Source organism: Camelus dromedarius, chromosome 6 (genome assembly GCF_036321535.1).
Source record: "Camelus dromedarius isolate mCamDro1 chromosome 6, mCamDro1.pat, whole genome shotgun sequence".
Lineage (NCBI taxonomy): Eukaryota > Metazoa > Chordata > Mammalia > Artiodactyla > Camelidae > Camelus > Camelus dromedarius.
Genome location: NC_087441.1, coordinates 76,720,976 through 76,733,341, shown reverse-complemented (window position 1 = coordinate 76,733,341; position 12,366 = coordinate 76,720,976). Strand labels below are relative to the sequence as shown.

General features: G+C 37.3%; 1 long non-coding RNA gene and 1 other non-coding gene across 2 annotated transcripts in view; one reads left to right on the top strand and one right to left on the bottom strand.

Annotated features, from left to right (window-relative positions):
* The window catches only part of LOC135321507 (uncharacterized), a 39,075-nt gene extending 33,094 nt beyond the window's left edge, over nucleotides 1-5,981 (top strand). The window contains exon 3 of the long non-coding RNA XR_010381332.1: nucleotides 4,796-5,981. This is a non-coding gene — a long non-coding RNA (uncharacterized LOC135321507). The remainder of the gene's footprint in view (nucleotides 1-4,795) is intronic.
* Nucleotides 5,982-11,998: 6,017 nt separating this feature from the next.
* Nucleotides 11,999-12,072, bottom strand: TRNAV-AAC (transfer RNA valine (anticodon AAC)). Its single transcript has one exon. It is a non-coding gene; the product is annotated as a tRNA-Val (tRNA).
* Between the last annotated feature and the right edge of the window lie 294 nt (nucleotides 12,073-12,366).

The window sequence follows — 12,366 nt, the reverse complement described above, 5'->3', positions numbered from 1 at the left end:
TACGGTTGTCAATGGTCCGCGAATAACAAAGTCTTCACATTATTTAGAGGAAGAGGAACATGAAGAATAATGACATGTATCCACCATCATACGAAATTGTTGTCCCATTGCCTAAAATTTCTCCATACTCAACCAATTCATTCCTCCCTTTCCCATAACTCCTGGCAATCACTAATCTTTATGCTGCCTCCATAATTTTGTCTTTTCCAGAATGTTATAGAGTTAGACTCATACAGAATGTAGTCTTTTCAGATTGGTTTCTTTCACTAAATATGTGCTTTTAAATTTCCTGTGTGTCTTTTCTTGGCTTGATAACGCATTTCCTTTTAATGCTAAGTAATATTCCATTGTCTAGATGTACCAGGGTTTATTTATCCAGTCATCAACTGATGGATGTCTTGTTTTTTATTTGATTTGAATTTTAATGAAAACACTTAATTCTTTCTCTCACAGATTGTGCCTTTGCTGTTATGTCTAAAAACTCAACACCGTATGACGGTCACCTAGATTTTCTTCTATTTTATCTTCTAAGATTTTAAAGGTTTTACATTTTATATTTAGATTTTACATTTAGATTTACTATTGATTTTGAGTTAATTTTTGTGAAAGATATAAGGTCTCTTTCTTTTCTTTTTTTTTTTTTTTTTTTTTTTGCATGTGGATGTCCAGCTGTTTCAACACCATTTGTTGAAAAGACTGTCTTCACTCCATTGCATTGCCTTTTTTCCTTTGTCAAAGATCAGCTTGACTATATTTATGGGGGTTTACTTCTGGGCTTCATACTCTTCTCCATTGATCTGTTTGTTACTTTGCCAACGCCTCACTGCCCTGATTATTGCAGCATTAGAGTAAGTCTTCACGTTGGGTAGTGTCTGTTCTCTGACTGTTCTCTTTCAGTATTGCGTTGGCTATTGTTCGTCTTTTGCCTCTCCATATAAACTTCAGAATCAGTTTGTCAATATCCACAAAATAACTTGCTGGAATTTTGATGGGGATTCCGGTAAATCTATATATCATGTTGGTAAGAACTGACATCTTGACAATATTGGCTTTCTATCTGTGAAAGTGGAGTCTCTCTCCATTTATTTAGTTCTTCCTGGATATCTTTCATGTGAGCTTTGTAGTTTGCGTCATATAGATCTTCTACATATTTTGTCAGAAACACAGCTGGGTATTCTTTTGAGGGTTAATGTAAATGGTAATGTGTTCTCAGCTTCAAATTCTACTTTTTCATTGCTGGTATATAGGAAAGTGATTGAATTCTGTATATTAACTTTGTATCCTTCAATCTTACTATAATTACTTACTAGTTCCAGGGTTTTGTTTTTGTTGCTGATTTTTTCAGATTTTCTACATGGATGGTTATACTGTATGCAAACAAACAAACAAAAAACCCCACCAGTTTTACGTCTTCCCTCCCATCTCTATACTTTTTTATTTCCTTTTCTTTCCCCCCTACATTAGGTAGGACTTCCAGCATGATGTTGAAAAGCAGTGATGAGAGGGGATATCTTTACTGTGTTCCTGAACTTAGTGGGGAAACTTCGAGTTTCTCACCATTAAGTATGATGTTAGCTATAGGTTTTTTTGTAGATTTTTAAAATCAACTTGAAGAAGTTTCTCTAGTCCTAATTTTCTCAGAGTTTTTATCATGAGTGGTGTTGGATTTGGTCAAATTTTTTTTTCTGCATCCATTAATATGACTGTGTAATTTTTCTCCTTTAGCCAGTCAATGTTACATGTTACATTACTCGATTTTTGAATGTTGGACCAACCTTCATACATGGAATAAATGCCACTTGGTTGTGGTGTATAATTTTTTTATACTTTGTTGGATTTGATCTCCTAATATTTTGATGAAGATTTTTACATCTAGGTTCATGTGAGAGGTGGGTCTGTAGTTTCCTTTTCTTGTAATCTTATTGTCTAGTCATGGTATTAGAGTAATGCTGGTTTTATGGAGTGAGTTAGGGCATACTTCTCTGCTTCTATTGTCTGGAAGAGATTGTAGAAATTGTATGATTTCTTCCTGAAATGTTTGATAGAATTCAGCAGTAGAATTGAATCCTTTTTAGCCTGGTGCTTTCTCTTTCAGGAGATTATTAATTATTGATCTAAATTCTTTAATAAGTATCTTCAGATTGTCTATTTCTTGTGTTTTAGCAGATCATGCCATTAAGAATTGTTCTATTGCATCTAGGTTATAAAAATCTGTGGAAGTAGAGTTGTTCATAGTATCTTTTTATTATCTTCTTAAAGACCAGGGTATCTGTACTGTTGTCCCCTCTTTCATTTCTGATATAAGTGATTTGTGTCTTCTTTTTTTCTCAGTCTGGCTATAGGCTTATCAATTTTATCAATCTTTCCAAAGAACTAGCTTTTTTGTTATCCATTTTATGTATAGATTTCTTGTTTTTAATTTCATTGAATTCTGCTCTAATTTTTATTTATTTCTTTATTTATTGCTTATTTTGGATTTAAGTTGTTCTTCTTTTTCTACTTTCCTATTGAGGAAGCTTAGATTATTGATTTTAGATTTTTTTTTCTAACACATGTATTCAATGCTACACATTTCCTGCTAAACAGTGCTTTTACTGGATCTCAGAGATTTTGATAATTTGTGTTTTAGTTTTCACTTTGTTCAAGATATTTAAAAATTTCTCTTGATATTTCTTCTTTGAACCATGTGTTATTTAAAAGTGTGTTTTTATATCTGTAAGTATTTGGGGATTTTCCAGCTGTCTTTCTGTTATTGATGTCTAGCTTAAGTCTATTGTGGTTGGAAAGCAGAACATTGTAAGATTTCTATTCTTTCAAATTTGCTAAGGTGTGATTTATGGCCCAGAATATGGTCTATCTTGATGAATGTTCTATGTGAATTTGAGAAGAATGTTTAATCTGCTGTTATTAGATGAAGTAGCCTATAGATGTCAATAATATCTAGTTGTTTAACAGTGCTGTTGAGTTAACTATGTCATTTCTGATTTTACGGTGGCTGAATCCATCAGTTTCAGAGTGTTAAATTCTCCAACTATAATAGTGGATTCATCTATCCCCTTGCAGTTTTGCTTCATGTATTTTGATGCTTTGTTGTTACATACAGTTGTCAATGCTGGGTTGTAAACCTAACAAAGGGTTATTAGGTTTTCTTGAAGTATTCACCCTTTATCATTATGTAACGTTTTCTTCATACTTGATAATTTCCCTTGTCTGAAATTAACATAGCTCTTCTCACTTTCTTTTGATTACTGTTAGCATGGTGTTTCTTTTTCCAACTCTTTCCTTTTAATCTATACGTGTCTTTATACTTAAACTTGGTTCCTTGTGGACAACGTACAGGTGAGTTTTATTTTTTTATCCACTCTGGCAATGTCTGCCTTTTGGTTGATATATTTAGACCATTGACATTTGAAGTGATTATTGATACAGTTGGATTAATGTTTACCATATTTGTTACTGTTTTCTATTCATTTTTCTTGTTGTCTTAAAGATTTTTTAAGTTGTCAAATAGCACTTTTACTATAATGCTATGCTTTTTCTCTGTTTTTCTGTATGCATATATTTTTATTGAAGTATAGTCAGTTTACAATGTTGTGTATATAATGCTATGCTTTTGAAATGTTGTTGAAAGCATTATGTTGTAAGCTAGTTTGGAATATTTCTTCATGGCTGAATTTTAGACACCATGGAAATACTTAGAATTTATTGCGCTATTTAAATTTTCCAAAGTCAGTCTTTGTTTCCAAGAAGAAAAACTAGACTGATAAACATGTAATTTCCCTTAATAAATCGGAAAGAAATCACAGGTTGAGGAATTGCAAGTGAGGATATTTTCTCTGAAGTGGGTATCAATTTCCAGTTTAAAGGTTTCAACAACTAGAATATTTTAAAAAACAAAGTGAAGTTAGTTTTTAAACTCCATCTTTTAGCAGCTCCACCTATGGAATGGAGTTAAATGGAAATTAAAAATTTTATCTCTTTTTACCATAAGGCTTGGTTAGGTCTTTCTAAATATAGTAAAATTTATGGTAGTTTTCAGAAATTTTGTTTCCATTAAAATTTTTCCCCCAAAAATCATCTACTTGAAAGTCAGTCACCTTCAGGATGATGCATGATACATTTTGCCCCACCTGTGTTACATAATAGTAGGATGTATTTTGGTAAAAAATCAAAATGAGTTTTTATTTTAATTTGGAATATGATTTTTGTATGAAAGTTGTAGTTGGATAAAATGGAGAAATCAATGGCTCCCCTAACTTCTTTTTCAGCTATTTACTTGTTCTATTAGTATGACAGTATTGTTTTTGTACTGGTAAGAAGCTGCATTTGAGAGTAGAGTGATCCATTTCCTTTTAAACCTAAAGAGACGACATACACCTTTCTTGAATTAGTTGTTTGATTTGCTTAATTGGATTTTATTTTCTCAACATGCCCCCCACCCCATTTATGTAAACAAAGTGTTTATTAGATTAAGTGGCCAGATCACCAGTAATTTATTAAAAACAAGTTTACAAAAGAGAATTAAAGTTTGTTATATTTTTACAAACCCAGCAAGTGTGACTTAATACTCGAATTGTTCTCACTAAAGGCACTGACCTCACATGACTGTGGTTATCATGATTTATGCAGTTTTCATCTTTCTGATATTCTCGGAATATAAACTGAATTTTGTATTAATTTTATCTGTGTCTTGAGAGTTGTAGAAGAGGAACAAAAACCACATTATCATGATTGGTGAAGTCTTGAGTAGTTAATGAACTTTAAAGACAAAAGATAACTTTCTCTTATCTTTTAGGAGAAAGAAGAAAGAACACAAAGGATTAAAAGGCCATTTACTGATTTTTACACTCTGCTGTGCATCGTCTGTGAACAGCAAAATCCGAGGAACGGATGTGAGTCCTAAAACAGTACCCAAAAGCTGCTGCTTCAAAATATGACACTCTTGGGGGCGGGGGGCAAACGCTTGGTCACGTCTCACTGCGGCATCCACTACCGAAAGTCGAACAGAAGGTCTGACTGTGCTTTTCCATCCCCAGTGGCTCTTCAAATGCCAAATGACATCGCTGGCCAGCATGACTCTCAGTATTTGTTTTCCCAAAGCGTGTATTTAAAAGCTGTTTTTCATTCTTGAGTTCAATATGGACAAGCAAGCCACGGTCTTTGCCCGCAAGAATCTTCCATGCTATCAAGGGAGAGAGCTTCAGAGACGACTAACCAAAGGCAGTCAAGCAAATAGTGTGCTTTGTGTGGGGATACTGGGGAGGAAGCTAGTAATTCTTCTGAAAGAGGCAGAAAAATGTTTACAGACGAGGTGAAATCAGAGTTCACCCTTGACCACTGAATTTATTCCACAGAAAATATATCGGAAGGAAACGAGAAACAATTAAGGCACACAAATCTGAGAATTTATAAGACTGTGTAATTGGTTATTAGAAGTAACCTTTAATATGGTTATTAGAAAATTAAGGAAGATGCTTGGCACTTGGATAAAGGGAGCTACAACTTAGGATGTTAATTAGAAAGACCCATTTCTTCTCTCCTAACTCTACTACTTTCTGATAAGTACAAAAATCAACAAAGAACAGACAGAAGCTGGCAGCCTAGCTGCCCTTTGAGTATTTATTATGTGTAAACACAGTGCTAATTCCTTTGCACGTGATTATCAATTAATTCTGTCAACAGCTCTTACAGTTAGGTATTCTTATTTCCATTTTATAGCCGGAAAAACTAAGATTGGAAAAGTTACTTAAACTTCCTGAGGGCACTTGGTTAGTCCGTACTATAAAAGGGATTCATATCCATGCTGGCTGATTCCAAAGTTTGTTCCTCCCACTGCGTTGCAAGATCTCCATCACACAAGAGATGTGCTGAAAAGAACAGCAAGCAGCCAGACCCATCTGGTTCGTACCTTCCAGCAGGAAGCGCTCAGGGTGGGGACTCAGCAGGGAAGGGATCTACAGAGACTGAGTTCACAGTGCTTACCTGGCTGGTATCTTTCTTTTTTAAAAAAAGTGTATTTTTCATTTTAAATTTTTATTATTTTATTTATTTGGGGGGAGGGTAACGAGGTTTATTTATTTATTTGTTTGTTTTAATGGAGGTACTGGGGATTGAACTCAGGACCTCGTGCGTGCTAAGCACACACTCTACCAGAGGTATCCCCTCCCCTTTATTGGCTGGCATTTTTCAAATTGCTGGCACCATCAAATACCTCTCTTCCCTCAGTGAAAACTATGACGTTAGCAATCCCTGAAATTCAGTTTCACAATCCAGGAGCAGGTCTCTCCTTTTGGTTAGAACCGTAGGCTAGTCTTCTGACATCCCATTTTCTTGGCAGGTGACTACACAGTCCTAACCTAAATGAGTAGAAACCGATACTCCTGGTCTCCACCCTGAGGGTCCCACTAATTAAGTTATTTTCTCCAGCTTTTAATTTTTGGAGTCTATAGCAAACTAGGAATCCTCCACTGTCAATAATTACAGATTGCGCTGCTGGGGAGATGTGAGATGGTGGTCGATGGTGGCTGAGTACACCTACTAGATAACAAAGAAGTTGTGCTGGCAGCCAAAGGCATTTCTGTCTTGATCTGCATTTCTGTGGTCCACAACTGCAGGCAAAAAAGTGGCTGACTCCCTGGTGGTCGGTGCCAATGCCTGTGGGTCACAGGAGGTCAGGTGGGCTATCTGACTCCCGCGATTGGCCAAAGCTAATCTATGATAGGTGATTTCCTGGTCCTTCCTGAAACTATTACTCAGAAATACATCAGTCATTACATTTCTCATGAGGCTTTTTATTTTACAGAGTAGACTGTGTTTCCATGTTGGAAGGAAAGTAAAATCCCTCATTAATTCACCTATTTCATACCTAATTGAATATCAAGAAGAACATCCCTAAAGGTTATTCAGGAAAACTACTTGACTTTGTCTCCCTATTAATTATCTACAAAAAGATCAGTATTGAAAAAGGCAATAGATTCCAAACTCTTGATTCAAATTTTCCTATGAACATTAGACTCTCAACTATCTTATCTAAAGTTTTCAGTTTCGAGCGATGCTTGAAGCGGGAAATGAAAAATGAAAATATCTTGGCAATCTCTGGGTTTATAGGCAAGTTTTAGCATGTCTTCCTCAGAGCAGAGAGAAAATGATTTTTTTAATATTAAACTCATGAAGCAAAAAGGGAGAGTCCACTGGATGCTTCTGGGTCTAGTAGGCACATTATGCATATCAACTTGTAGGCAAAAGGAAATTATGAAATTGAAATTGATTTAAAGATTTAACACAGGGGAGATTATTTTAATATGACAAGGCTAATATATTCAGGGTTGGAACGACCACATTTGCAAACCTCCTAATTAGATTTTTGTCTTTATAGCACTTGCTCCTTATTGTAAATGAAATGGAGCATCTGCCCAGATAATTATCACTTAACATGGAGCAAACACCTCTGGGCTCCTAACTCACATAAATTTGGACTTTGCTTATTGAATTGGGTGCTTAATGTTTGTAACTTTAAGTTATTACTCATTCATAGCCCTTGTAAGATAAAGGATGGGATGTTATCATACTCTTCTGATCTATTAGAGATAAAAATTTAATATGGACACTGTAGTCATAGCCATCATAAATCAGAAAGAAGTTTCATTAAAGACAATATTATTATATTTATCTGTTATCTGTTATCACTGTTATTGCCAGTGTCATGACTGTCAAGAGTAATGCTATACAATTTAAAAATAACCAATAATAAAGTGATTTCTTTCAAATAAGATTACCTTCCAGGGTAAAATGAACGAACATTATTTTTTCAACAAGTGAGATATGTAACTAACAATTTGTCTTTATTGAGGCAGCGTGTTTTAAAAAATGTGATCTCAGAAATGAGGGGAAAACAGAAAAACACATCAACTATCTATGATGAAGTAACTGGGGAACAAATTATATTCTTGACTTAAATAATTGAGGTTAACAAAAAAGGATGAAAACTTGAATATACTTGTTCTGGGTAGCTGTACAAAGAGTCAGAGTAAAGAAATTTGAGAAACAGCACATCAGCCATGAGTCTGAGCGGTGTCTCCATTGGCTTGGGTGCTGGTGGAATAATTATGTAGAAGGACCTGGAAATAGGCAAACACCCAATAGGATACGCTTCTCCTGATTTTGGTGCCCTTAGCATCCTAAAGCATTCTAAATCTAAAATCTTAGCATTCTTTAGCATTCTAAATCTAGAATGTTACTCTTGGTAAGCTTTGTTATCAGCAGCACAACGCCGTCTGAATCTAAGGTACACGATGCCCTTCTGTTCGAAGGGCATGATGGGGTTCCCTGCACTAGGGACCTGAGGTGTGAGCACGCACCCAGCCCCTTCACAGCACAGAGAGCTGGCCCTGCAAAACACGAGGGACCCTGGGCTCCTGGACTGTGACCCCCACAAAGTTCAGCATCCTCACTCTGCAACGAAGCAGGTGGAGACATCAGGAAAGCGTGCTTATCTGTATGGAACTGAGACCCAGGAGAGAGACTAGGCTGGAGGCAGGAATGAAGAGTCTGTTTTTCTTAGGGGGTGGTTGATAATATGGAAGAAGGGGAGAAAACTTTGAAGAAATGCAAAGGTGTTGAATGAGAGGGTAAAGACGGAACCCTGGGAAACACCGAAGTTAGAGAGATGAATCATGGGAGACAACCTGTTGGGAGCTCCAGGACAGTTAAAGAGTACGCTTTACAAAGTGGGGGAGACTTCTGGTTTCAAGCAGGATGCGCTAATCACAATGTCAATGATGCAGGGAGATGGAGTATCAAAGGGACTGTGGATTTGTCAGGTGGAAGTTAACATATGACTTTAGTGAGTGCAGAATGAGTGGACAGTGAGTGTGGGAGCCAGGGTTTTACCCGCTGAGGTGAGTTAGAGGTGAGGACATGGGGCAAAGCCAGATTTGTCTCTACTGGCATTGATTTACGCTCTTATTTCTACCACAGAAATGATAGAGGGAGAAACTGAATAGTTTCCTGCCAGAGTTCACAGCATTGTGGTCACCTTGAGGAGGATTTCCTTAAAAATGTTCTTATACTAATGTTGAGGCCTCACTCCAAACCAATTAAACCTGAATCTCTGGGGGTGGGACCCAGATAGTGACATTCTAAACAGCACTCCAGGTGATTTTAATGTCTAGCTGAAACTGAGGACCACTGGATTAATGAGTAAGAATAGGGTTCTGGAATCAGAGTGAGTTTCGACGTCAGCTTCACCATCTGTGGCTGCTTCTCTGAGAGACGGGGGAATAAGGACAGTAACCTTCCTCATTGGATTGTAAGACGGACTCAGGGATGTAAGGTATGCAGAACACTTGGCACGGCACTGTTACTGCTTCTTGTTGTTGTTGTTACTTTTATATCATTAAAACAGATGGCTGACCGCCCTGCTTCCTCCAGCTCTCTTTCTCCATGACGAGTATATATATCTCATGTGGGACAGCCAGAATGTGAAGGCCTTCTCTGAGCACAAGAAAAACTATGGTGGGAGGCATCCCATCTTCCACCTGACTCTCAAGTTCATGCTGGTGCGGCTGGAGCTGGCCAGCGAGCTGGGTGTCAGGGTGTCCACCTGGAAGCCGGACCAGGCCTGGGCTCCTTCTGTGACCTGTGGTGGGCCCTGCTGTAGAGATGTGTGCTTTTCTAAGGGGTGGAGTGACTGACCAATGTGCCAAATATGGGCTCTGCTCTTTACCAGTATATCTATACACACACACACACACACACACACACACACACACACACACACACACACACACACACATATAAATTCATATACACATATATATCTATGTAACTATGTATGTATGTATGTATCTGTCCATGTATGTATCTATATATCTATGTATTTGTCTGTCTACGTATCTACCTGTTTACGTATGTATGTATCTATGTGTCTGTCTATGTATATATGTATATATGTGTGTATCTATCTATCTATCTATCTATCTATCTATCTATCTATCTATCTATCTATCTATCTATCTATGTAACTATCTATGTGTCTACGTATCTGTCTATCTACACGGAGAAGAAGAGAGGAAACACACCCCTTGGTGATCGTATCCTAATAAAGAGATGAGAAGATGCAGCCTCTACCATCTTTCCACCACTTACTTACACCCTGCATCACCTACTCCAAAGCTCTGCTCCTGCTTATGCTTTGAAATTGGCTCCTGCCCCCGTATTAGCCATGGCAAAAGTTTTTGTGCTTTATTCTTACTGTTGTTGGAATTTTACATATGCATCTTGGGTCTTTTCTTTCTAACACTGATCATTAGAAATGTGTGATTCTCTTGGAGAACTTCATAGGATCTCAAGCCACTGTTAATTTTCTGCCGCATTCAAATCATCTGTGGTCATACCTTAGGCACTAGTTGACTATAAAGACTATATTCTTCGCTATCACAAGGAGCTGATAGGATCTGGGGATGTTTATTGGACAGCCACGATACCTGATAGCCCCTGGTTCCTTTCCTGGCTTCCTACTCTTGGGTCTCATGTTGGTTGCCACTGTCAAAGCAAAACTGATACTGAAGGGAGTTAAACAGGCCAGGGAGATTTTATTTGAGGCTATTGCAATTGGGAGAGAGACCTCAGTCTGAATTAATTTCTACTGAAACAAAAGGCAGGAGTGTTTTTAAGTGCTGGGGTGACCTAGTGGAAAAGTACTGGAGGAATGTTAGGGGAGAAGAGACTGAGGAATGGGATGTGTTGTGATACTGAGTTATTCCTGAGTTTGTAAATGTTCTCCTCTGTGATTATACCATCTGTGTTTGCTAATTGGTTTCCTTTCTGAGTCAGTCTCCTTCCCTCCCACAGAGACTGGGAGATCAATCAGGGTTCTTTCCCAATGATGACTCCCAGGTCCTTGAGAAAGGCATTCTGAAGTGGTAAAGCTGTCAAGAATTGGGATAAGATTTACATCTCAAATGGGTAGAGAAAGAATTTATTACAAGTTTTCTAAAGTAAATGCTCTAGGAAAAGGGAAGGTGGGGTCTAGAGTCAGGGAGAGGGCTGTCTAAAGTTTCAAGCCGAGGGGAAAGCTAAGGTTGTCCAGGTCACCATATTTGAATTTTTTTGTTTGTTTGTTTGTTTTTTTCATGTTTTTCTCAGCTCCTCTAGACTCTCTTGAATCTGGTTTTCACTCTGCCTTTATGTTATGGTTTAAGTTAAAATTTTGTTGAGCTAGTACACTTTTAAAAATCTTTAAAAAATTGTGTTAATTGGGGAAAAATACATAAATTTATAATCACATACACCAGGTCTTTAGATTAGGAAGTAAACTTAAAAATTAATCAGATGTAACCTCACATCAAATATTTGTCTCCTTTACAGTGTTTTGCCTCAGTTTAATTATCTCTAGGGAAGATACACGTTAGATAATTCTTCTCTTCTTTGGCCGTGTCCCTAGCCTTCAAAAACAAAGATGCACAAATCGAATTAATTTCTGGCTCACATGAGAGTTTCTGCAGTAACTGTACACAGCACTGACCTTTGGTCTTCCTTTCCCTGCCATGTCTTCTCGTCTTTGGTTTCAATATCCACTATTCCATTTATGAGGTTAACTCAAGGCAGCTCATACTCAAGGCAGCTCATTATCCTGCTTGTTTTCTTCAACATCTCTTTTAAGATGTAGCACTCAGAAATGAATGCAAAATTTCCAAAAGTTGACTGACCTGTTCAGAGTAGGCAACGAAAGACCACCAGGATGTTGGTTACATCTTCCCTTTCATTAGCTAGTGTTTCCGTGTTCACATAACCTGCTGCACTGATGAAGATTACTTCTGTTTCATCACCAGAGTCTGAGAAAAGCCTGGTTGGCCACCATCACCAGTGAGTCAGCACTTGCAGGGCATGGTCATTCATAAAGGTGATATTTACCTATTACGGCTCAATCTGGATTTGTGTGTGTGTGTGTTTTGTTGCTGTTGGGGGGAGGTAATTAACTTTATTTATTTAATCTTGGAGGAGGTACTGGGGATCGAACCCAGGACCTCATGCATGTTAAGCATGCGCTCTACCACGTGAGCTATACCCTCCCCCTGCTCAATCTGGATTGAACTCTCTTGCTTATACCCATATCTTAAGATATTTAAATATTCTGAGAAAGTGCCTCTTCAACCTCTTCAAGTCTTTATTATTTTCTGATTATTCTCCTAAACTTAGCTTTTTAAAATCAAAAATTAAAAAAAAAAATTCTAGCAGATTCTTTATTTCATTTTGTCTGTCAACTCCTTTCTGCTATTTATGGCCATTTATTCCCCACTAATACATAGTTGGAATAGTATTTAAGAAAACATTCCATTTTGAAACTCTTGTGGCATATCTGAAAAG